The 24,689-nt window shown below is 37.8% G+C and overlaps 17 non-coding genes across 17 annotated transcripts; all 17 read left to right on the forward strand.

Annotated features, from left to right (window-relative positions):
* Positions 1 to 1,023: 1,023 nt before the first annotated feature.
* TRNAF-GAA (transfer RNA phenylalanine (anticodon GAA)) lies at positions 1,024 to 1,096 on the forward strand. Its single transcript has one exon. It is a non-coding gene; the product is annotated as a tRNA-Phe (tRNA).
* Positions 1,097 to 3,295: 2,199 nt separating this feature from the next.
* On the forward strand, positions 3,296 to 3,368 carry TRNAF-GAA (transfer RNA phenylalanine (anticodon GAA)). The gene has a single exon. It is a non-coding gene; the product is annotated as a tRNA-Phe (tRNA).
* Positions 3,369 to 4,553: 1,185 nt separating this feature from the next.
* Positions 4,554 to 4,626, forward strand: TRNAF-GAA (transfer RNA phenylalanine (anticodon GAA)). Its single transcript has one exon. It is a non-coding gene; the product is annotated as a tRNA-Phe (tRNA).
* Positions 4,627 to 5,811: 1,185 nt separating this feature from the next.
* TRNAF-GAA (transfer RNA phenylalanine (anticodon GAA)) lies at positions 5,812 to 5,884 on the forward strand. The gene has a single exon. It is a non-coding gene; the product is annotated as a tRNA-Phe (tRNA).
* A 3,212-nt stretch (positions 5,885 to 9,096) lies between these two features.
* On the forward strand, positions 9,097 to 9,169 carry TRNAF-GAA (transfer RNA phenylalanine (anticodon GAA)). Its single transcript has one exon. It is a non-coding gene; the product is annotated as a tRNA-Phe (tRNA).
* Positions 9,170 to 10,108: 939 nt separating this feature from the next.
* TRNAF-GAA (transfer RNA phenylalanine (anticodon GAA)) lies at positions 10,109 to 10,181 on the forward strand. Its single transcript has one exon. It is a non-coding gene; the product is annotated as a tRNA-Phe (tRNA).
* Positions 10,182 to 10,354: 173 nt separating this feature from the next.
* TRNAF-GAA (transfer RNA phenylalanine (anticodon GAA)) lies at positions 10,355 to 10,427 on the forward strand. The gene has a single exon. It is a non-coding gene; the product is annotated as a tRNA-Phe (tRNA).
* A 940-nt stretch (positions 10,428 to 11,367) lies between these two features.
* On the forward strand, positions 11,368 to 11,440 carry TRNAF-GAA (transfer RNA phenylalanine (anticodon GAA)). The gene has a single exon. It is a non-coding gene; the product is annotated as a tRNA-Phe (tRNA).
* A 173-nt stretch (positions 11,441 to 11,613) lies between these two features.
* TRNAF-GAA (transfer RNA phenylalanine (anticodon GAA)) lies at positions 11,614 to 11,686 on the forward strand. The gene has a single exon. It is a non-coding gene; the product is annotated as a tRNA-Phe (tRNA).
* A 2,197-nt stretch (positions 11,687 to 13,883) lies between these two features.
* TRNAF-GAA (transfer RNA phenylalanine (anticodon GAA)) lies at positions 13,884 to 13,956 on the forward strand. Its single transcript has one exon. It is a non-coding gene; the product is annotated as a tRNA-Phe (tRNA).
* A 173-nt stretch (positions 13,957 to 14,129) lies between these two features.
* Positions 14,130 to 14,202, forward strand: TRNAF-GAA (transfer RNA phenylalanine (anticodon GAA)). The gene has a single exon. It is a non-coding gene; the product is annotated as a tRNA-Phe (tRNA).
* A 939-nt stretch (positions 14,203 to 15,141) lies between these two features.
* On the forward strand, positions 15,142 to 15,214 carry TRNAF-GAA (transfer RNA phenylalanine (anticodon GAA)). Its single transcript has one exon. It is a non-coding gene; the product is annotated as a tRNA-Phe (tRNA).
* Positions 15,215 to 15,387: 173 nt separating this feature from the next.
* TRNAF-GAA (transfer RNA phenylalanine (anticodon GAA)) lies at positions 15,388 to 15,460 on the forward strand. Its single transcript has one exon. It is a non-coding gene; the product is annotated as a tRNA-Phe (tRNA).
* A 2,220-nt stretch (positions 15,461 to 17,680) lies between these two features.
* TRNAF-GAA (transfer RNA phenylalanine (anticodon GAA)) lies at positions 17,681 to 17,753 on the forward strand. Its single transcript has one exon. It is a non-coding gene; the product is annotated as a tRNA-Phe (tRNA).
* A 1,431-nt stretch (positions 17,754 to 19,184) lies between these two features.
* Positions 19,185 to 19,257, forward strand: TRNAF-GAA (transfer RNA phenylalanine (anticodon GAA)). Its single transcript has one exon. It is a non-coding gene; the product is annotated as a tRNA-Phe (tRNA).
* A 940-nt stretch (positions 19,258 to 20,197) lies between these two features.
* Positions 20,198 to 20,270, forward strand: TRNAF-GAA (transfer RNA phenylalanine (anticodon GAA)). Its single transcript has one exon. It is a non-coding gene; the product is annotated as a tRNA-Phe (tRNA).
* Positions 20,271 to 21,702: 1,432 nt separating this feature from the next.
* Positions 21,703 to 21,775, forward strand: TRNAF-GAA (transfer RNA phenylalanine (anticodon GAA)). The gene has a single exon. It is a non-coding gene; the product is annotated as a tRNA-Phe (tRNA).
* Positions 21,776 to 24,689: the final 2,914 nt, after the last annotated feature.

Raw genomic sequence — 24,689 nt, forward strand, 5'->3', positions numbered from 1 at the left:
AGGACTGATGCACTGAAAATCTCAACATCCCTACTTGAAATCCAATATTGGATATGCTTGGTAACCAAAACAATGTGATTGATGAAAGTTTAAAAAGTCTTTCGGTTTTGTTTTGTTTTTTCTTAGTCTATTAGAATTTCCATGCTGCCTGAAAATTGCCAGATTGTTCAAAATGTCCTGAGAAAAATATAGAACATAATTCAATTGAAAACAAAACGTTTTCTCAGAGGCTCAAATGGCTTGGTTGGCAGAGCATTAGGCTTAAGGTCCCTGTTTAGTTTCTGGGTTTTGGAAAGGTTCATATTAAATGTATTGTAACTTTGTGAAATTTAGTTCACGATGGAATGTGTTCAAATTCTTCAAAGGGAGATCATCTTTTCACTCTCGTGAAGCTAAAATAGTTCAGTGTAAAGAGCTTTACACTGAAGATCTTGAAGTATCTGGCACATCTCTAGGTTTTGCAATGGTCTCGCTGAAGCTCTACAGGTCCTTGCTCAGTATGCAGAGCTTTACACTGAAGATCTTGAAGTACCTGGCTCATCTCTAGGTTTTGCCATGGTCTCGCTGAAGCTCTAAAGGTCCTTGCTTCAATGTTAAGCTTTATCTTGCTAGTATATTGATACTTATCAACTAATTTAAAGAAATGTAGCTTCCTGTGAAGTAATTGGAAATTTTCTTGTGCTGGAGAGGACTCTGGTTTGTAATGCAGTTGGATTTCTATGCTGTTGTTGTGTCTTCAATTTTTTAAAAAAGTGTCCCTGCTTACTGTAAGAGGAGGCAGAAATAGCTCAGTTGGGAGAGCGTTAGACTGAAGATCTAAAGGTCCCTGGTTCGATCCCGGGTTTCGGCATCTTTTCACACCATATAAATGTACAAAAATACAACACAACACGTTTAAAAAATTTACTTCCTGTTTGGAAATTTTTGTTATTCTTGTAATTGTATTCACAATGTCTTTGCATTTCTATGATGTGGAACATCTTCAAATTCCCAAAACAGTGACCTCCACAACTAGCAGCACAGGCCGAAATAGCTCAGTTGGGAGAGCGTTAGACTGAAGATCTAAAGGTCCCTGGTTCGATCCCGGGTTTCGGCATGTTCTTCTTTGGATATAAAACAACCGATAACTATTTTGGAAGTCTCCTTTTTCTTTCGTAAATTGATAGGGATGCTCCTCATTCAGGAAAGTACATGATTAAAAGTACCCATTTCTAAATCCATCCCAAAACGTTTTCAGTAGGCTTTAAAACCACCAGCAAGGACTGATGCACTGAAAATCTCAACATCCCTACTTGAAATCCAATATTGGATATGCTTGGTAACCAAAACAATGTGATTGATGAAAGTTTAAAAAGTCTTTCGGTTTTGTTTTGTTTTTTCTTAGTCTATTAGAATTTCCATGCTGCCTGAAAATTGCCAGATTGTTCAAAATGTCCTGAGAAAAATATAGAACATAATTCAATTGAAAACAAAACGTTTTCTCAGAGGCTCAAATGGCTTGGTTGGCAGAGCATTAGGCTTAAGGTCCCTGTTTAGTTTCTGGGTTTTGGAAAGGTTCATATTAAATGTATTGTAACTTTGTGAAATTTAGTTCACGATGGAATGTCTTCAAATTCTTCAAAGGGAGATCATCTTTTCACTCTCGTGAAGCTAAAATAGTTCAGTGTAAAGAGCTTTACACTGAAGATCTTGAAGTATCTGGCACATCTCTAGGTTTTGCAATGGTCTCGCTGAAGCTCTACAGGTCCTTGCTCAGTATGCAGAGCTTTACACTGAAGATCTTGAAGTACCTGGCTCATCTCTAGGTTTTGCCATGGTCTCGCTGAAGCTCTAAAGGTCCTTGCTTCAATATTAAGCTTTATCTTGCTAGTATATTGATACTTATCAACTAATTTAAATAAATGTAGCTTCCTGTGAAGTAATTGGAAATTTTCTTGTGCTGGAGAGGACTCTGGTTTGTAATGCAGTTGGATTTCTATGCTGTTGTTGTGTTTTCCATTTTTTTTAAAACGTGTCCACGCTTACTGTTAGAGGAGGCCGAAATAGCTCAGTTGGGAGAGCGTTAGACTGAAGATCTAAAGGTCTCTGGTTCGATCCCGGGTTTCGGCATCTTTTCACACCATATAAATGTACAAAAATACAACACAACACGTTTAAAAAATTTACTTCCGGTTTGGAAATTTTTGTTATTCTTGTAATTGTATTCACAATGTCTTTGCATTTCTATGATGTGGAACATCTTCAAATTCCCAAAACAGTGACCTCCACAACTAGCAGCACAGGCCGAAATAGCTCATTTGAGAGAGCGTTAGACTGAAGATCTAAAGGTCCCTGGTTCGATCCCGGGTTTCGGCATGTTCTTCTTTGGATATAAAACAACCGATAACTATTTTGGAAGTCTCCTTTTTCTTTCGTAAATTGATAGGGATGCTCCTCATTCAGGAAAGTACATGATTAAAAGTACCCATTTCTAAATCCATCCCAAAACGTTTTCAGTAGGCTTTAAAACCACCAGCAAGGACTGATGCACTGAAAATCTCAACATCCCTACTTGAAATCCAATATTGGATATGCTTGGTAACCAAAACAATGTGATTGATGAAAGTTTAAAAAGTCTTTCGGTTTTGTTTTGTTTTTTCTTAGTCTATTAGAATTTCCATGCTGCCTGAAAATTGCCAGATTGTTCAAAATGTCCTGAGAAAAATATAGAACATAATTCAATTGAAAACAAAACGTTTTCTCAGAGGCTCAAATGGCTTGGTTGGCAGAGCATTAGGCTTAAGGTCCCTGTTTAGTTTCTGGGTTTTGGAAAGGTTCATATTAAATGTATTGTAACTTTGTGAAATTTAGTTCACGATGGAATGTCTTCAAATTCTTCAAAGGGAGATCATCTTTTCACACTCGTGAAGCTAAAATAGTTCAGTGTAAAGAGCTTTACACTGAAGATCTTGAAGTATCTGGCACATCTCTAGGTTTTGCAATGGTCTCGCTGAAGCTCTACAGGTCCTTGCTCAGTATGCAGAGCTTTACACTGAAGATCTTGAAGTACCTGGCTCATCTCTAGGTTTTGCCATGGTCTCGCTGAAGCTCTAAAGGTCCTTGCTTCAATGTTAAGCTTTATCTTGCTGGTATATTGATACTTATCAACTAATTTAAATAAATGTAGCTTCCTGTGAAGTAATTGGAAATTTTCTTGTGCTGGAGAGGACTCTGGTTTGTAATGCAGTTGGATTTCTATGCTGTTGTTGTGTTTTCCATTTTTTTTAAAACGTGTCCACGCTTACTGTTAGAGGAGGCCGAAATAGCTCAGTTGGGAGAGCGTTAGACTGAAGATCTAAAGGTCCCTGGTTCGATCCCGGGTTTCGGCATGTTCTTCTTTGGATATAAAACAACCGATAACTATTTTGGAAGTCTCCTTTTTCTTTCGTAAATTGATAGGGATGCTCCTCATTCAGGAAAGTACATGATTAAAAGTACCCATTTCTAAATCCATCCCAAAACGTTTTCAGTAGGCTTTAAAACCACTAGCAAGGACTGATGCACTGAAAATCTCAACATCCCTACTTGAAATCCAATATTGGATATGCTTGGTAACCAAAACAATGTGATTGATGAAAGTTTAAAAAGTCTTTCGGTTTTGTTTTGTTTTTTCTTAGTCTATTAGAATTTCCATGCTGCCTGAAAATTGCCAGATTGTTCAAAATGTCCTGAGAAAAATATAGAACATAATTCAATTGAAAACAAAACGTTTTCTCAGAGGCTCAAATGGCTTGGTTGGCAGAGCATTAGGCTTAAGGTCCCTGTTTAGTTTCTGGGTTTTGGAAAGGTTCATATTAAATGTATTGTAACTTTGTGAAATTTAGTTCACGATGGAATGTCTTCAAATTCTTCAAAGGGAGATCATCTTTTCACTCTCGTGAAGCTAAAATAGTTCAGTGTAAAGAGCTTTACACTGAAGATCTTGAAGTATCTGGCACATCTCTAGGTTTTGCAATGGTCTCGCTGAAGCTCTACAGGTCCTTGCTCAGTATGCAGAGCTTTACACTGAAGATCTTGAAGTACCTGGCTCATCTCTAGGTTTTGCCATGGTCTCGCTGAAGCTCTAAAGGTCCTTGCTTCAATGTTAAGCTTTATCTTGCTAGTATATTGATACTTATCAACTAATTTAAATAAATGTAGCTTCCTGTGAAGTAATTGGAAATTTTCTTGTGCTGGAGAGGACTCTGGTTTGTAATGCAGTTGGATTTCTATGCTGTTGTTGTGTCTTCAATTTTTTTAAAAAGTGTCCCCGCTTACTGTAAGAGGAGGCAGAAATAGCTCAGTTGGGAGAGCGTTAGACTGAAAATCTAAAGGTCCCTGGTTCGATCCCGGGTTTCGGCATCTTTTCACACCATATAAATGTACAAAAATACAACACAACACGTTTAAAAAATTTACTTCCGGTTTGGAAATTTTTGTTATTCTTGTAATTGTATTCACAATGTCTTTGCATTTCTATGATGTGGAACATCTTCAAATTCCCAAAACAGTGACCTCCACAACTAGCAGCACAGGCCGAAATAGCTCAGTTGGGAGAGCGTTAGACTGAAGATCTAAAGGTCCCTGGTTCGATCCCGGGTTTCGGCATGTTCTTCTTTGGATATAAAACAACCGATAACTATTTTGGAAGTCTCCTTTTTCTTTCGTAAATTGATAGGGATGGTCCTCATTCAGGAAAGTACATGATTAAAAGTACCCATTTCTAAATCCATCCCAAAACGTTTTCAGTAGGCTTTAAAACCACCAGCAAGGACTGATACACTGAAAATCTCAACATCCCTACTTGAAATCCAATATTGGATATGCTTGGTAACCAAAACAATGTGATTGATGAAAGTTTAAAAAGTCTTTCGGTTTTGTTTTGTTTTTTCTTAGTCTATTAGAATTTCCATGCTGCCTGAAAATTGCCAGATTGTTCAAAATGTCCTGAGAAAAATATAGAACATAATTCAATTGAAAACAAAACGTTTTCTCAGAGGCTCAAATGGCTTGGTTGGCAGAGCATTAGGCTTAAGGTCCCTGTTTAGTTTCTGGGTTTTGGAAAGGTTCATATTAAATGTATTGTAACTTTGTGAAATTTAGTTCACGATGGAATGTCTTCAAATTCTTCAAAGGGAGATCATCTTTTCACTCTCGTGAAGCTAAAATAGTTCAGTGTAAAGAGCTTTACACTGAAGATCTTGAAGTATCTGACACATCTCTAGGTTTTGCAATGGTCTCGCTGAAGCTCTACAGGTCCTTGCTCAGTATGCAGAGCTTTACACTGAAGATCTTGAAGTACCTGGCTCATCTCTAGGTTTTGCCATGGTCTCGCTGAAGCTCTAAAGGTCCTTGCTTCAATGTTAAGCTTTATCTTGCTAGTATATTGATACTTATCAACTAATTTAAATAAATGTAGCTTCCTGTGAAGTAATTGGAAATTTTCTTGTGCTGGAGAGGACTCTGGTTTGTAATGCAGTTGGATTTCTATGCTGTTGTTGTGTCTTCAATTTTTTTAAAAAGTGTCCACGCTTACTGTTAGAGGAGGCCGAAATAGCTCAGCTGGGAGAGCGTTAGACTGAAGATCTAAAGGTCCCTGGTTCGATCCCGGGTTTCGGCATCTTTTCACACCGTATAAATGTACAAAAATACAACACAACACGTTTAAAAAATTTACTTCCGGTTTGGAAATTTTTGTTATTCTTTTAATTGTATTCACAATGTCTTTGCATTTCTATGGTGTGGAACATCTTCAAATTCCCAAAACAGTGACCTCCACAACTAGCAGCACAGGCCGAAATAGCTCAGTTGGGAGAGCGTTAGACTGAAGATCTAAAGGTCCCTGGTTCGATCCCGGGTTTCGGCATGTTCTTCTTTGGATATAAAACAACCGATAACTATTTTGGAAGTCTCCTTTTTCTTTCGTAAATTGATAGGGATGCTCCTCATTCAGGAAAGTACATGATTAAAAGTACCCATTTCTAAATCCATCCCAAAACGTTTTCAGTAGGCTTTAAAACCACCAGCAAGGACTGATGCACTGAAAATCTCAACATCCCTACTTGAAATCCAATATTGGATATGCTTGGTAACCAAAACAATGTGATTGATGAAAGTTTAAAAAGTCTTTCGGTTTTGTTTTGTTTTTTCTTAGTCTATTAGAATTTCCATGCTGCCTGAAAATTGCCAGATTGTTCAAAATGTCCTGAGAAAAATATAGAACATAATTCAATTGAAAACAAAACGTTTTCTCAGAGGCTCAAATGGCTTGGTTGGCAGAGCATTAGGCTTAAGGTCCCTGTTTAGTTTCTGGGTTTTGGAAAGGTTCATATTAAATGTATTGTAACTTTGTGAAATTTAGTTCACGATGGAATGTCTTCAAATTCTTCAAAGGGAGATCATCTTTTCACTCTCGTGAAGCTAAAATAGTTCAGTGTAAAGAGCTTTACACTGAAGATCTTGAAGTATCTGGCACATCTCTAGGTTTTGCAATGGTCTCGCTGAAGCTCTACAGGTCCTTGCTCAGTATGCAGAGCTTTACACTGAAGATCTTGAAGTACCTGGCTCATCTCTAGGTTTTGCCATGGTCTCGCTGAAGCTCTAAAGGTCCTTGCTTCAATGTTAAGCTTTATCTTGCTAGTATATTGATACTTATCAACTAATTTAAATAAATGTAGCTTCCTGTGAAGTAATTGGAAATTTTCTTGTGCTGGAGAGGACTCTGGTTTGTAATGCAGTTGGATTTCTATGCTGTTGTTGTGTTTTCCATTTTTTTTAAAACGTGTCCACGCTTACTGTTAGAGGAGGCCGAAATAGCTCAGTTGGGAGAGCGTTAGACTGAAGATCTAAAGGTCTCTGGTTCGATCCCGGGTTTCGGCATCTTTTCACACCATATAAATGTACAAAAATACAACACAACACGTTTAAAAAATTTACTTCCGGTTTGGAAATTTTTGTTATTCTTGTAATTGTATTCACAATGTCTTTGCATTTCTATGATGTGGAACATCTTCAAATTCCCAAAACAGTGACCTCCACAACTAGCAGCACAGGCCGAAATAGCTCATTTGAGAGAGCGTTAGACTGAAGATCTAAAGGTCCCTGGTTCGATCCCGGGTTTCGGCATGTTCTTCTTTGGATATAAAACAACCGATAACTATTTTGGAAGTCTCCTTTTTCTTTCGTAAATTGATAGGGATGCTCCTCATTCAGGAAAGTACATGATTAAAAGTACCCATTTCTAAATCCATCCCAAAACGTTTTCAGTAGGCTTTAAAACCACCAGCAAGGACTGATGCACTGAAAATCTCAACATCCCTACTTGAAATCCAATATTGGATATGCTTGGTAACCAAAACAATGTGATTGATGAAAGTTTAAAAAGTCTTTCGGTTTTGTTTTGTTTTTTCTTAGTCTATTAGAATTTCCATGCTGCCTGAAAATTGCCAGATTGTTCAAAATGTCCTGAGAAAAATATAGAACATAATTCAATTGAAAACAAAACGTTTTCTCAGAGGCTCAAATGGCTTGGTTGGCAGAGCATTAGGCTTAAGGTCCCTGTTTAGTTTCTGGGTTTTGGAAAGGTTCATATTAAATGTATTGTAACTTTGTGAAATTTAGTTCACGATGGAATGTCTTCAAATTCTTCAAAGGGAGATCATCTTTTCACTCTCGTGAAGCTAAAATAGTTCAGTGTAAAGAGCTTTACACTGAAGATCTTGAAGTATCTGGCACATCTCTAGGTTTTGCAATGGTCTCGCTGAAGCTCTACAGGTCCTTGCTCAGTATGCAGAGCTTTACACTGAAGATCTTGAAGTACCTGGCTCATCTCTAGGTTTTGCCATGGTCTCGCTGAAGCTCTAAAGGTCCTTGCTTCAATGTTAAGCTTTATCTTGCTGGTATATTGATACTTATCAACTAATTTAAATAAATGTAGCTTCCTGTGAAGTAATTGGAAATTTTCTTGTGCTGGAGAGGACTCTGGTTTGTAATGCAGTTGGATTTCTATGCTGTTGTTGTGTTTTCCATTTTTTTTAAAACGTGTCCACGCTTACTGTTAGAGGAGGCCGAAATAGCTCAGTTGGGAGAGCGTTAGACTGAAGATCTAAAGGTCCCTGGTTCGATCCTGGGTTTCGGCATGTTCTTCTTTGGATATAAAACAACCGATAACTATTTTGGAAGTCTCCTTTTTCTTTCGTAAATTGATAGGGATGCTCCTCATTCAGGAAAGTACATGATTAAAAGTACCCATTTCTAAATCCATCCCAAAACGTTTTCAGTAGGCTTTAAAACCACTAGCAAGGACTGATGCACTGAAAATCTCAACATCCCTACTTGAAATCCAATATTGGATATGCTTGGTAACCAAAACAATGTGATTGATGAAAGTTTAAAAAGTCTTTCGGTTTTGTTTTGTTTTTTCTTAGTCTATTAGAATTTCCATGCAGCCTGAAAATTGCCAGATTGTTCAAAATGTCCTGAGAAAAATATAGAACATAATTCAATTGAAAACAAAACGTTTTCTCAGAGGCTCAAATGGCTTGGTTGGCAGAGCATTAGGCTTAAGGTCCCTGTTTAGTTTCTGGGTTTTGGAAAGGTTCATATTAAATGTATTGTAACTTTGTGAAATTTAGTTCACGATGGAATGTCTTCAAATTCTTCAAAGGGAGATCATCTTTTCACTCTCGTGAAGCTAAAATAGTTCAGTGTAAAGAGCTTTACACTGAAGATCTTGAAGTATCTGGCACATCTCTAGGTTTTGCAATGGTCTCGCTGAAGCTCTACAGGTCCTTGCTCAGTATGCAGAGCTTTACACTGAAGATCTTGAAGTACCTGGCTCATCTCTAGGTTTTGCCATGGTCTCGCTGAAGCTCTAAAGGTCCTTGCTTCAATGTTAAGCTTTATCTTGCTAGTATATTGATACTTATCAACTAATTTAAATAAATGTAGCTTCCTGTGAAGTAATTGGAAATTTTCTTGTGCTGGAGAGGACTCTGGTTTGTAATGCAGTTGGATTTCTATGCTGTTGTTGTGTTTTCCATTTTTTTTAAAACGTGTCCACGCTTACTGTTAGAGGAGGCCGAAATAGCTCAGTTGGGAGAGCGTTAGACTGAAGATCTAAAGGTCCCTGGTTCGATCCCGGGTTTCGGCATGTTCTTCTTTGGATATAAAACAACCGATAACTATTTTGGAAGTCTCCTTTTTCTTTCGTAAATTGATAGGGATGGTCCTCATTCAGGAAAGTACATGATTAAAAGTACCCATTTCTAAATCCATCCCAAAACGTTTTCAGTAGGCTTTAAAACCACCAGCAAGGACTGATACACTGAAAATCTCAACATCCCTACTTGAAATCCAATATTGGATATGCTTGGTAACCAAAACAATGTGATTGATGAAAGTTTAAAAAGTCTTTCGGTTTTGTTTTGTTTTTTCTTAGTCTATTAGAATTTCCATGCTGCCTGAAAATTGCCAGATTGTTCAAAATGTCCTGAGAAAAATATAGAACATAATTCAATTGAAAACAAAACGTTTTCTCAGAGGCTCAAATGGCTTGGTTGGCAGAGCATTAGGCTTAAGGTCCCTGTTTAGTTTCTGGGTTTTGGAAAGGTTCATATTAAATGTATTGTAACTTTGTGAAATTTAGTTCACGATGGAATGTCTTCAAATTCTTCAAAGGGAGATCATCTTTTCACTCTCGTGAAGCTAAAATAGTTCAGTGTAAAGAGCTTTACACTGAAGATCTTGAAGTATCTGACACATCTCTAGGTTTTGCAATGGTCTCGCTGAAGCTCTACAGGTCCTTGCTCAGTATGCAGAGCTTTACACTGAAGATCTTGAAGTACCTGGCTCATCTCTAGGTTTTGCCATGGTCTCGCTGAAGCTCTAAAGGTCCTTGCTTCAATGTTAAGCTTTATCTTGCTAGTATATTGATACTTATCAACTAATTTAAATAAATGTAGCTTCCTGTGAAGTAATTGGAAATTTTCTTGTGCTGGAGAGGACTCTGGTTTGTAATGCAGTTGGATTTCTATGCTGTTGTTGTGTCTTCAATTTTTTTAAAAAGTGTCCACGCTTACTGTTAGAGGAGGCCGAAATAGCTCAGTTGGGAGAGCGTTAGACTGAAGATCTAAAGGTCCCTGGTTCGATCCCGGGTTTCGGCATCTTTTCACACCGTATAAATGTACAAAAATACAACACAACACGTTTAAAAAATTTACTTCCGGTTTGGAAATTTTTGTTATTCTTTTAATTGTATTCACAATGTCTTTGCATTTCTATGGTGTGGAACATCTTCAAATTCCCAAAACAGTGACCTCCACAACTAGCAGCACAGGCCGAAATAGCTCAGTTGGGAGAGCGTTAGACTGAAGATCTAAAGGTCCCTGGTTCGATCCCGGGTTTCGGCATGTTCTTCTTTGGATATAAAACAACCGATAACTATTTTGGAAGTCTCCTTTTTCTTTCGTAAATTGATAGGGATGCTCCTCATTCAGGAAAGTACATGATTAAAAGTACCCATTTCTAAATCCATCCCAAAACGTTTTCAGTAGGCTTTAAAACCACCAGCAAGGACTGATGCACTGAAAATCTCAACATCCCTACTTGAAATCCAATATTGGATATGCTTGGTAACCAAAACAATGTGATTGATGAAAGTTTAAAAAGTCTTTCGGTTTTGTTTTGTTTTTTCTTAGTCTATTAGAATTTCCATGCTGCCTGAAAATTGCCAGATTGTTCAAAATGTCCTGAGAAAAATATAGAACATAATTCAATTGAAAACAAAACGTTTTCTCAGAGGCTCAAATGGCTTGGTTGGCAGAGCATTAGGCTTAAGGTCCCTGTTTAGTTTCTGGGTTTTGGAAAGGTTCATATTAAATGTATTGTAACTTTGTGAAATTTAGTTCACGATGGAATGTCTTCAAATTCTTCAAAGGGAGATCATCTTTTCACTCTCGTGAAGCTAAAATAGTTCAGTGTAAAGAGCTTTACACTGAAGATCTTGAAGTATCTGGCACATCTCTAGGTTTTGCAATGGTCTCGCTGAAGCTCTACAGGTCCTTGCTCAGTATGCAGAGCTTTACACTGAAGATCTTGAAGTACCTGGCTCATCTCTAGGTTTTGCCATGGTCTCGCTGAAGCTCTAAAGGTCCTTGCTTCAATGTTAAGCTTTATCTTGCTAGTATATTGATACTTATCAACTAATTTAAATAAATGTAGCTTCCTGTGAAGTAATTGGAAATTTTCTTGTGCTGGAGAGGACTCTGGTTTGTAATGCAGTTGGATTTCTATGCTGTTGTTGTGTTTTCCATTTTTTTTAAAACGTGTCCACGCTTACTGTTAGAGGAGGCCGAAATAGCTCAGTTGGGAGAGCGTTAGACTGAAGATCTAAAGGTCCCTGGTTCGATCCCGGGTTTCGGCATCTTTTCACACCATATAAATGTACAAAAATACAACACAACACGTTTAAAAAATTTACTTCCGGTTTGGAAATTTTTGTTATTCTTGTAATTGTATTCACAATGTTTTTGCATTTCTATGATGTGGAACATCTTCAAATTCCCAAAACAGTGACCTCCACAACTTGCAGCACAGGCCGAAATAGCTCAGTTGGGAGAGCGTTAGACTGAAGATCTAAAGGTCCCTGGTTCGATCCCGGGTTTCGGCATGTTCTTCTTTGGATATAAAACAACCGATAACTATTTTGGAAGTCTCCTTTTTCTTTCGTAAATTGATAGGGATGCTCCTCATTCAGGAAAGTACATGATTTAAAGTACCCATTTCTAAATCCATCCCAAAACGTTTTCAGTAGGCTTTAAAACCACTAGCAAGGACTGATGCACTGAAAATCTCAACATCCCTACTTGAAATCCAATATTGGATATGCTTGGTAACCAAAACAATGTGATTGATGAAAGTTTAAAAAGTCTTTCGGTTTTGTTTTGTTTTTTCTTAGTCTATTAGAATTTCCATGCTGCCTGAAAATTGCCAGATTGTTCAAAATGTCCTGAGAAAAATATAGAACATAATTCAATTGAAAACAAAACGTTTTCTCAGAGGCTCAAATGGCTTGGTTGGCAGAGCATTAGGCTTAAGGTCCCTGTTTAGTTTCTGGGTTTTGGAAAGGTTCATATTAAATGTATTGTAACTTTGTGAAATTTAGTTCACGATGGAATGTCTTCAAATTCTTCAAAGGGAGATCATCTTTTCACTCTCGTGAAGCTAAAATAGTTCAGTGTAAAGAGCTTTACACTGAAGATCTTGAAGTATCTGGCACATCTCTAGGTTTTGCAATGGTCTCGCTGAAGCTCTACAGGTCCTTGCTCAGTATGCAGAGCTTTACACTGAAGATCTTGAAGTACCTGGCTCATCTCTAGGTTTTGCCATGGTCTCGCTGAAGCTCTAAAGGTCCTTGCTTCAATGTTAAGCTTTATCTTGCTAGTATATTGATACTTATCAACTAATTTAAATAAATGTAGCTTCCTGTGAAGTAATTGGAAATTTTCTTGTGCTGGAGAGAACTCTGGTTTGTAATGCAGTTGGATTTCTATGCTGTTGTTGTGTCTTCAATTTTTTAAAAAAGTGTCCCCGCTTACTGTAAGAGGAGGCAGAAATAGCTCAGTTGGGAGAGCGTTAGACTGAAAATCTAAAGGTCCCTGGTTCGATCCCGGGTTTCGGCATCTTTTCACACCATATAAATGTACAAAAATACAACACAACACGTTTAAAAAATTTACTTCCGGTTTGGAAATTTTTGTTATTCTTGTAATTGTATTCACAATGTCTTTGCATTTCTATGATGTGGAACATCTTCAAATTCACAAAACAGTGACCTCCACAACTAGCAGCACAGGCCGAAATAGCTCAGTTGGGAGAGCGTTAGACTGAAGATCTAAAGGTCCCTGGTTCGATCCCGGGTTTCAGCATGTTCTTCTTTGGATATAAAACAACCGATAACTATTTTGGAAGTCTCCTTTTTCTTTCGTAAATTGATAGGGATGCTCCTCATTCAGGAAAGTACATGATTAAAAGTACCCATTTCTAAATCCATCCCAAAACGTTTTCAGTAGGCTTTAAAACCACCAGCAAGGACTGATGCACTGAAAATCTCAACATCCCTACTTGAAATCCAATATTGGATATGCTTGGTAACCAAAACAATGTGATTGATGAAAGTTTAAAAAGTCTTTCGGTTTTGTTTTGTTTTTTCTTAGTCTATTAGAATTTCCATGCTGCCTGAAAATTGCCAGATTGTTCAAAATGTCCTGAGAAAAATATAGAACATAATTCAATTGAAAACAAAACGTTTTCTCAGAGGCTCAAATGGCTTGGTTGGCAGAGCATTAGGCTTAAGGTCCCTGTTTAGTTTCTGGGTTTTGGAAAGGTTCATATTAAATGTATTGTAACTTTGTGAAATTTAGTTCACGATGGAATGTCTTCAAATTCTTCAAAGGGAGATCATCTTTTCACTCTCGTGAAGCTAAAATAGTTCAGTGTAAAGAGCTTTACACTGAAGATCTTGAAGTATCTGGCACATCTCTAGGTTTTGCAATGGTCTCGCTGAAGCTCTACAGGTCCTTGCTCAGTATGCAGAGCTTTACACTGAAGATCTTGAAGTACCTGGCTCATCTCTAGGTTTTGCCATGGTCTCGCTGAAGCTCTAAAGGTCCTTGCTTCAATGTTAAGCTTTATCTTGCTAGTATATTGATACTTATCAACTAATTTAAATAAATGTAGCTTCCTGTGAAGTAATTGGAAATTTTCTTGTGCTGGAGAGGACTCTGGTTTGTAATGCAGTTGGATTTCTATGCTGTTGTTGTGTCTTCAATTTTTTAAAAAAGTGTCCCCGCTTACTGTAAGAGGAGGCCGAAATAGCTCAGTTGGGAGAGCGTTAGACTGAAGATCTAAAGGTCCCTGGTTCGATCCCGGGTTTCGGCATCTTTTCACACCATATAAATGTACAAAAATACAACACAACACGTTTAAAAAATTTACTTCCGGTTTGGAAATTTTTGTTATTCTTGTAATTGTATTCACAATGTCTTTGCATTTCTATGATGTGGAACATCTTCAAATTCCCAAAACAGTGACCTCCACAACTAGCAGCACAGGCCGAAATAGCTCAGTTGGGAGAGCGTTAGACTGAAGATCTAAAGGTCCCTGGTTCGATCCCGGGTTTCGGCATGTTCTTCTTTGGATATAAAACAACCGATAACTATTTTGGAAGTCTCCTTTTTCTTTCGTAAATTGATAGGGATGCTCCTCATTCAGGAAAGTACATGATTAAAAGTACCCATTTCTAAATCCATCCCAAAACGTTTTCAGTAGGCTTTAAAACCACCAGCAAGGACTGATGCACTGAAAATCTCAACATCCCTACTTGAAATCCAATATTGGATATGCTTGGTAACCAAAACAATGTGATTGATGAAAGTTTAAAAAGTCTTTCGGTTTTGTTTTGTTTTTTCTTAGTCTATTAGAATTTCCATGCTGCCTGAAAATTGCCAGATTGTTCAAAATGTCCTGAGAAAAATATAGAACATAATTCAATTGAAAACAAAACGTTTTCTCAGAGGCTCAAATGGCTTGGTTGGCAGAGCATTAGGCTTAAGGTCCCTGTTTAGTTTCTGGGTTTTGGAAAGGTTCATATTAAATGTATTGTAACTTTGTGAAATTTAGTTCACGATGGAATGTCTTCAAATTCTTCAAAGGGAGATCATCTTTTCACTCTCGTGAAGCTAAAATAGTTCAGTGTAAAGAGCTTTACACTGAAGATCTTGAAGTATCTGGCACATCTCTAGGTTTTGCAATGGTCTCGCTGAAGCTCTACAGGTCCTTGCTCAGTATGCAGAGCTTTACACTGAAGATCTTGAAGTACCTGGCTCATCTCTAGGTTTTGCCATGGTCTCGCTGAAGCTCTAAAGGTCCTTGCTTCAATGTTAAGCTTTATCTTGCTAGTATATTGATACTTATCAACTAATTTAAAGAAATGTAGCTTCCTGTGAAGTAATTGGAAATTTTCTTGTGCTGGAGAGGACTCTGGTTTGTAATGCAGTTGGATTTCTATGCTGTTTTTGTGTCTTCAATTTTTTTAAAAAGTGTCCACGCTTACTGTTAGAGGAGGCCGAAATAGCTCAGTTGGGAGAGCGTTAGACTGAAGATCTAAAGGTCCCTGGTTCGATCCCGGGTTTCGGCATCTTTTCACACCGTATAAATGTACAAAAATACAACACAACACATTTAAAAAATTTACTTCCGGTTTGGAAATTTTTGTTATTCTTTTAATTGTATTCACAATGTCTTTGCATTTCTATGGTGTGGAACATCTTCAAATTCCCAAAACAGTGACCTCCACAACTAGCAGCACAGGCCGAAATAGCTCAGTTGGGAGAGCGTTAGACTGAAGATCTAAAGGTCCCTGGTTCGATCCCGGGTTTCGGCATGTTCTTCTTTGGATATAAAAAAAACCGGTAACTATTTTGGTAGTCTCCTTTTTCTTTCGTAAATTGATAGGGATGGTCCTCATTCAGGAAAGTACATGATTAAAAGTACCCATTTCTAAATCCATCCCAAAACGTTTTCAGTAGGCTTTAAAACCACCAGCAAGTACTGATGCACTGAAAATCTCAACATCCCTACTTGAAATCCAATATTGGATATGCTTGGTAACCAAAACAATGTGATTGATGAAAGTTTAACCCCTTAAGGACGGAGGGTTTTCCGGCTCATTTCTCGCTCTCCAACTTCAAAAATCCATAACTTTTCCATTTTTCCGTGTACAGACCTGTGTGAGGGCTTATTTTGTGCGTAACAAATTTTACTTTCCCGTCATGTTATTTATTTTAACATGCCGTGTACTGCGAAGCTGAAAAAAAATTCCAAATGTGGAAAAATTGAAAAAAAACCGCACGTGCGTCACGTTCTTGTGGGCTCAGTTTTTACTACTTTCACTCTTCGCTCCAAATAATATGCCTACTTTATTCTTTGGTTCGGTGCGATCGCGGTGATACCAAATTTATATAGGTTTTATTGTGTTTTAATACATTTTCAAAAATTAAACGAATGTGTACAAAAAAGAAAAAAAATTTTTTGCCATCTTCTGACGCTAATAACTTTTTCATACTTTGGCGCACAGAGATGTGTGAGGGGTCATTTTTTGCGAAATGAGGCGACGTTTTCATTGCTACCATTTTGAGGTCTGTGCGACATTTTGATCATTTTTTATTTCATTTTTTATGTTATGTAAAAAGGTGTAAAAGTCGCATTTCGGACATTTGGGCGCCATTTCCCGCCTCGGAGGTCACCGCCGTCTGTAACCGTTTTTATATTTTGATAGATCGGGCATTTTGGGACGCGGCGATACCTAATATGTCTGTGATTTTTACTGTTTATTATGTTTTATATCCGTTCTAGGGAAAGAGGGGTGATTTGAACTTTTAATATTTTATTAATTTTTTTTATTTTTTAAACTTTTTTTTTTATTTTTTTTTTCACTATCTTTTAGACCATCTAGGGTACATTAACCCTAGATGGTCAGATCGCTGCTACCATATACTGCAATACTTCTGTATTGCAATATATGGCATTTTTGCAGCACATTCATTACAATGAGCCACTGGCTCATTGTAACGAATCTGCAGCTGCCAGAGAGCCTCGTGTCAAAAGAAGACACGAGGCTACCATGGCAACCGATCGCCGCCCCCCGATGACGTTCGGGGGCGTGGCGATCGGAAAAAAGATGGCGGCGCCCACGCGCCGCCGTCTTTTAAACGCCGCCGGCGACTTTGCCGGCGGCGTTGAAGGGGTTAATAGCCGCGATCGGTGCAAGCACCGACCGTGGTTATTAGCGGTGGGGGTTTTGTGCAATATGCAAAAATCCCCACCTCTGTATGAAGAGGACTCAGCCCGTGAGCCCTCTTCATACATCCCTTATACCTCTGCGCCGTAGAGCTACGGCGCAGAGCGTTAAGGGGTTAAAAAGTCTTTCGGTTTTGTTTTGTTTTTTCTTAGTCTATTAGAATTTCCATGCTGCCTGAAAATTGCCAGATTGTTCAAAATGTCCTGAGAAAAATATAGAACATAATTCAATTGAAAACAAAACGTTTTCTCAGAGGCTCAAATGGCTTGGTTGGCAGAGCATTAGGCTTAAGGTCCCTGTTTAGTTTCTGGGTTTTGGAAAGGTGCATATTAAATGTATTGTAACTTTGTGAAATTTAGTTCACGATGGAATGTCTTCAAATTCTTCAAAGGGAGATCATCTTTTCACTCTCGTGAAGCTAAAATAGTTCAGTGTGAAGAGCTTTACACTGAAGATCTTGAAGTATCTGGCACATCTCTAGGTTTTGCAATGGTCTCGCTGAAGCTCTACAGGTCCTTGCTCAGTATGCAGAGCTTTACACTGAAGATCTTGAAGTACCTGGCTCATCTCTAGGTTTTGCCATGGTCTCGCTGAAGCTCTAAAGGTCCTTGCTTCAATGTTAAGCTTTATCTTGCTAGTATATTGATACTTATCAACTAATTTAAATAAATGTAGCTTCCTGTGAAGTAATTGGAAATTTTCTTGTGCTGGAGAGGACTCTGGTTTGTAATGCAGTTGGATTTCTATGCTGTTGTTGTGTTTTCCATTTTTTTTAAAACGTGTCCACGCTTACTGTTAGAGAAGGCCGAAATAGCTCAGTTGGGAGAGCGTTAGACTGAAGATCTAAAGGTCCCTGGTTCGATCCCGGGTTTCGGCATCTTTTCACACCATATAAATGTACAAAAATACAACACAACACGTTTAAAAAATTTACTTCCGGTTTGGAAATTTTTGTTATTCTTGTAATTGTATTCACAATGTCTTTGCATTTCTATGATGTGGAACATCTTCAAATTCCCAAAACAGTGACCTCCACAACTAGCAGCACAGGCCGAAATAGCTCAGTTGGGAGAGCGTTAGACTGAAGATCTAAAGGTCCCTCGTTCGATCCCGGGTTTCGGCATGTTCTTCTTTGGATATAAAACAACCGATAACTATTTTGGAAGTCTCCTTTTTCTTTCGTAAATTGATAGGGATGCTCCTCATTCAGGAAAGTACATGATTAAAAGTACCCATTTCTAAATCCATCCCAAAACGTTTTCAGTAGGCTTTAAAACCACCAGCAAGGACTGATGCACTGAAAATCTCAACATCCCTACTTGAAATCCAATATTGGATATGCTTGGTAACCAAAACAATGTGATTGATGAAAGTTTAAAAAGTCTTTCGGTTTTGTTTTGTTTTTTCTTAGTCTATTAGAATTTCCATGCTGCCTGAAAATTGCCAGATTGTTCAAAATGTCCTGAGAAAAATATAGAACATAATTCAATTGAAAACAAAACGTTTTCTCAGAGGCTCAAATGGCTTGGTTGGCAGAGCATTAGGCTTAAGGTCCCTGTTTAGTTTCTGGGTTTTGGAAAGGTTCATATTAAATGTATTGTAACTTTGTGAAATTTAGTTCACGATGGAATGTCTTCAAATTCTTCAAAGGGAGATCATCTTTTCACTCTCGTGAAGCTAAAATAGTTCAGTGTAAAGAGCTTTACACTGAAGATCTTGAAGTATCTGGCACATCTCTAGGTTTTGCAATGGTCTCGCTGAAGCTCTACAGGTCCTTGTTCAGTATGCAGAGCTTTACACTGAAGATCTTGAAGTACCTGGCTCATCTCTAGGTTTTGCCATGGTCTCGCTGAAGCTCTAAAGGTCCTTGCTTCAATGTTAAGCTTTATCTTGCTAGTATATTGATACTTATCAACTAATTTAAATTAATGTAGCTTCCTGTGAAGTAATTGGAAATTTTCTTGTGCTGGAGAGGACTCTGGTTTGTAATGCAGTTGGATTTCTATGCTGTTGTTGTGTCTTCAATTTTTTAAAAAAGTGTCCCCGCTTACTGTAAGAGGAGGCAGAAATAGCTCAGTTGGGAGAGCGTTAGACTGAAGATCTAAAGGTCCCTGGTTCGATCCCGGGTTTCGGCATCTTTTCACACCATATAAATGTACAAAAATACAACACAACACGTTTAAAAAATTTACTTCCGGTTTGGAAATTTTTGTTATTCTTGTAATTGTATTCACAATGTCTTTGCATTTCTATGATGTGGAACATCTTCAAATTCCCAAAACAGTGACCTCCACAACTAGCAGCACAGGCCGAAATAGCTCAGTTGGGAGAGCGTTAGACTGAAGATCTAAAGGTCCCTGGTTCGATCCCGGGTTTCGGCATGTTCTTCTTTGGATATAAAACAACTGATAACTATTTTGGAAGTCTCCTTTTTCTTTCGTAAATTGATAGGGATGCTCCTCATTCAGGAAAGTACATGATTAAAAGTACCCATTTCTAAATCCATCCCAAAACGTTTTCAGTAGGCTTTAAAACCACCAGCAAGGACTGATGCACTGAAAATCTCAACATCCCTACTTGAAATCCAATATTGGATATGCTTGGTAACCAAAACAATGTGATTGATGAAAGTTTAAAAAGTCTTTTGGTTTTGTTTTGTTTTTTCTTAGTCTATTAGAATTTCCATGCTGCCTGAAAATTGCCAGATTGTTCAAAATGTCCTGAGAAAAATATAGAACATAATTCAATTGAAAACAAAACGTTTTCTCAGAGGCTCAAATGGCTTGGTTGGCAGAGCATTAGGCTTAAGGTCCCTGTTTAGTTTCTGGGTTTTGGAAAGGTTCATATTAAATGTATTGTAACTTTGTGAAATTTAGTTCACGATGGAATGTCTTCAAATTCTTCAAAGGGAGATCATCTTTTCACTCTCGTGAAGCTAAAATAGTTCAGTGTAAAGAGCTTTACACTGAAGATCTTGAAGTATTTGGCACATCTCTAGGTTTTGCAATGGTCTTGCTGAAGCTCTACAGGTCCTTGCTCAGTATGCAGAGCTTTACACTGAAGATCTTGAAGTACCTGGCTCATCTCTAGGTTTTGCCATGGTCTCGCTGAAGCTCTAAAGGTCCTTGCTTCAATGTTAAGCTTTATCTTGCTAGTATATTGATACTTATCAACTAATTTAAATAAATGTAGCTTCCTGTGAAGTAATTGGAAATTTTCTTGTGCTGGAGAGGACTCTGGTTTGTAATGCAGTTGGATTTCTATGCTGTTGTTGTGTTTTCCATTTTTTTTAAAAAGTGTCCACGCTTACTGTTAGAGGAGGCCGAAATAGCTCAGTTGGGAGAGCGTTAGACTGAAGATCTAAAGGTCCCTGGTTCGATCCCGGGTTTCGGCATCTTTTCAAACTATATAAATGTACAAAAATACAACACAACACGTTTAAAAAATTTACTTCCGGTTTGGAAATTTTTGTTATTCTTGTAATTGTATTCACAATGTCTTTGCATTTCTATGATGTGGAACATCTTCAAATTCCCAAAACAGTGACCTCCACAACTAGCAGCACAGGCCGAAATAGCTCAGTTGCGAGAGCGTTAGACTGAAGATCTAAAGGTCCCTGGTTCAATCCCGGGTTTCGGCACGTTCTTTTTTGGATATAAAACAACTGATAACTATTTTGGAAATCTCCTTTTTCTTTCGTAAATTGATAGGGATGCTCCTCATTCAGGAAAGTACATGATTAAAAGTACCCATTTCTAAATCCATCCCAAAACGTTTTCAGTAGGCTTTAAAACCACCAGCAAGGACTGATGCACTGAAAATCTCAACATCCCTACTTGAAATCCAATATTGGATATGCTTGGTAACCAAAACAATGTGATTGATGAAAGTTTAAAAAGTCTTTCGGTTTTGTTTTGTTTTTTCTTAGTCTATTAGAATTTCCATGCTGCCTGAAAATTGCCAGATTGTTCAAAATGTCCTGAGAAAAATATAGAACATAATTCAATTGAAAACAAAACGTTTTCTCAGAGGCTCAAATGGCTTGGTTGGCAGAGCATTAGGCTTAAGGTCCCTGTTTAGTTTCTGGGTTTTGGAAAGGTTCATATTAAATGTATTGTAACTTTGTGAAATTTAGTTCACGATGGAATGTCTTCAAATTCTTCAAAGGGAGATCATCTTTTCACTCTCGTGAAGCTAAAATAGTTCAGTGTAAAGAGCTTTACACTGAAGATCTTGAAGTATCTGGCACATCTCTAGGTTTTGCAATGGTCTCGCTGAAGCTCTACAGGTCCTTGCTCAGTATGCAGAGCTTTACACTGAAGATCTTGAAGTACCTGGCTCATCTCTAGGTTTTGCCATGGTCTCGCTGAAGCTCTAAAGGTCCTTGCTTCAATGTTAAGCTTTATCTTGCTGGTATATTGATACTTATCAACTAATTTAAATAAATGTAGCTTCCTGTGAAGTAATTGGAAATTTTCTTGTGCTGGAGAGGACTCTGGTTTGTAATGCAGTTGGATTTCTATGCTGTTGTTGTGTTTTCCATTTTTTTTAAAACGTGTCCACGCTTACTGTTAGAGGAGGCCGAAATAGCTCAGTTGGGAGAGCGTTAGACTGAAGATCTAAAGGTCCCTGGTTCGATCCCGGGTCTCGGCATCTTTTCACACCATATAAATGTACAAAAATACAACACAACACGTTTAAAAAATTTACTTCCGGTTTGGAAATTTTTGTTATTCTTGTAATTGTATTCACAATGTCTTTGCATTTCTATGATGTGGAACATCTTCAAATTCCCAAAACAGTGACCTCCACAACTAGCAGCACAGGCCGAAATAGCTCAGTTGGGAGAGCGTTAGACTGAAGATCTAAAGGTCCCTGGTTCGATCCCGGGTTTCGGCATGTTCTTCTTTGGATATAAAACAACTGATAACTATTTTGGAAGTCTCCTTTTTCTTTCGTTAATTGATAGGGATGCTCCTCATTCAGGAAAGTACATGATTAAAAGTACCCATTTCTAAATCCATCCCAAAACGTTTTCAGTAGGCTTTAAAACCATCAGCAAGGACTGATGCACTGAAAATCTCAACATCCCTACTTGAAATCCAATTTTGGATATGCTTGGTAACCAAAACAATGTGATTGATGAAAGTTTAAAAAGTCTTTCGGTTTTGTTTTGTTTTTTCTTAGTCTATTAGAATTTCCATGCTGCCTGAAAATTGCCAGATTGTTCAAAATGTCCTGAGAAAAATATAGAACATAATTCAATTGAAAACAAAACGTTTTCTCAGAGGCTCAAATGGCTTGGTTGGCAGAGCATTAGGCTTAAGGTCCCTGTTTAGTTTCTGGGTTTTGGAAAGGTTCATATTAAATGTATTGTAACTTTGTAAATTTAGTTCACGATGGAATGTCTTCAAATTCTTCAAAGGGAGATCATCTTTTCACTCTCGTGAAGCTAAAATAGTTCAGTGTGGAGAGCTTTACACTGAAGATCTTGAAGTATCTGGCACATCTCTAGGTTTTGCAATGGTCTCGCTGAAGCTCTACAGGTCCTTGCTCAGTATGCAGAGCTTTACACTGAAGATCTTGAAGTACCTGGCTCATCTCTAGGTTTTGCCATGGTCTCGCTGAAGCTCTAAAGGTCCTTGCTTCAATGTTAAGCTTTATCTTGCTAGTATATTGATACTTATCAACTAATTTAAATAAATGTAGCTTCCTGTGAAGTAATTGGAAATTTTCTTGTGCTGGAGAGGACTCTGGTTTGTAATGCAGTTGGATTTCTATGCTGTTGTTGTGTCTTCAATTTTTTAAAAAAGTGTCCCCGCTTACTGTAAGAGGAGGCAGAAATAGCTCAGTTGGGAGAGCGTTAGACTGAAGATCTAAAGGTCCCTGGTTCGATCCCGGGTTTCGGCATCTTTTCACACCATATAAATGTACAAAAATACAACACAACACGTTTAAAAAATTTACTTCCGGTTTGGAAATTTTTGTTATTCTTGTAATTGTATTCACAATGTCTTTGCATTTCTATGATGTGGAACATCTTCAAATTCCCAAAACAGTGACCTCCACAACTAGCAGCACAGGCCGAAATAGCTCAGTTGGGAGAGCGTTAGACTGAAGATCTAAAGGTCCCTCGTTCGATCCCGGGTTTCAGCATGTTCTTCTTTGGATATAAAACAACCGATAACTATTTTGGAAGTCTCCTTTTTCTTTCGTAAATTGATAGGGATGCTCCTCATTCAGGAAAGTACATGATTAAAAGTACCCATTTCTAAATCCATCCCAAAACGTTTTCAGTAGGCTTTAAAACCACCAGCAAGGACTGATGCACTGAAAATCTCAACATCCCTACTTGAAATCCAATGTTGGATATGCTTGGTAACCAAAACAATGTGATTGATGAAAGTTTAAAAAGTCTTTCGGTTTTGTTTTGTTTTTTCTTAGTCTATTAGAATTTCCATGCTGCCTGAAAATTGCCAGATTGTTCAAAATGTCCTGAGAAAAATATAGAACATAATTCAATTGAAAACAAAACGTTTTCTCAGAGGCTCAAATGGCTTGGTTGGCAGAGCATTAGGCTTAAGGTCCCTGTTTAGTTTCTGGGTTTTGGAAAGGTGCATATTAAATGTATTGTAACTTTGTGAAATTTAGTTCACGATGGAATGTCTTCAAATTCTTCAAAGGGAGATCATCTTTTCACTCTCGTGAAGCTAAAATAGTTCAGTGTAAAGAGCTTTACACTGAAGATCTTGAAGTATCTGGCACATCTCTAGGTTTTGCAATGGTCTTGCTGAAGCTCTACAGGTCCTTGCTCAGTATGCAGAGCTTTACACTGAAGATCTTGAAGTACCTGGCTCATCTCTAGGTTTTGCCATGGTCTCGCTGAAGCTCTAAAGGTCCTTGCTTCAATGTTAAGCTTTATCTTGCTAGTATATTGATACTTATCAACTAATTTAAATAAATGTAGCTTCCTGTGAAGTAATTGGAAATTTTCTTGTGCTGGAGAGGACTCTGGTTTGTAATGCAGTTGGATTTCTATGCTGTTGTTGTGTCTTCAATTTTTTAAAAAAGTGTCCCCGCTTACTGTAAGAGGAGGCAGAAATAGCTCAGTTGGGAGAGCGTTAGACTGAAGATCTAAAGGTCCCTGGTTCGATCCCGGGTTTCGGCATCTTTTCACACCATATAAATGTACAAAAATACAACACAACACGTTTAAAAAATTTACTTCCGGTTTGGAAATTTTTGTTATTCTTGTAATTGTATTCACAATGTCTTTGCATTTCTATGATGTGGAACATCTTCAAATTCCCAAAACAGTGACCTCCACGACTAGCAGCACAGGCCGAAATAGCTCAGTTGGGAGAGCGTTAGACTGAAGATCTAAAGGTCCCTGGTTCAATCCCGGGTTTCGGCATGTTCTTCTTTGGATATAAAACAACCGATAACTATTTTGGAAGTCTCCTTTTTCTTTCGTTAATTAATAGAGATGCTCCTCATTCAGGAAAGTACATGATTAAAAGTACCCATTTCTAAATCCATCCCAAAACGTTTTCAGTAGGCTTTAAAACCACCAGCAAGGACTGATGCACTGAAAATCTCAACATCCCTACTTGAAATCCAATATTGGATATGCTTGGTAACCAAAACAATGTGATTGATGAAAGTTTAAAAAGTCTTTCGGTTTTGTTTTGTTTTTTCTTAGTCTATTAGAATTTCCATGCTGCCTGAAAATTGCCAGATTGTTCAAAATGTCCTGAGAAAAATATAGAACATAATTCAATTGAAAACAAAACGTTTTCTCAGAGGCTCAAAT

Source organism: Engystomops pustulosus, chromosome 1 (genome assembly GCF_040894005.1).
Source record: "Engystomops pustulosus chromosome 1, aEngPut4.maternal, whole genome shotgun sequence".
Lineage (NCBI taxonomy): Eukaryota > Metazoa > Chordata > Amphibia > Anura > Leptodactylidae > Engystomops > Engystomops pustulosus.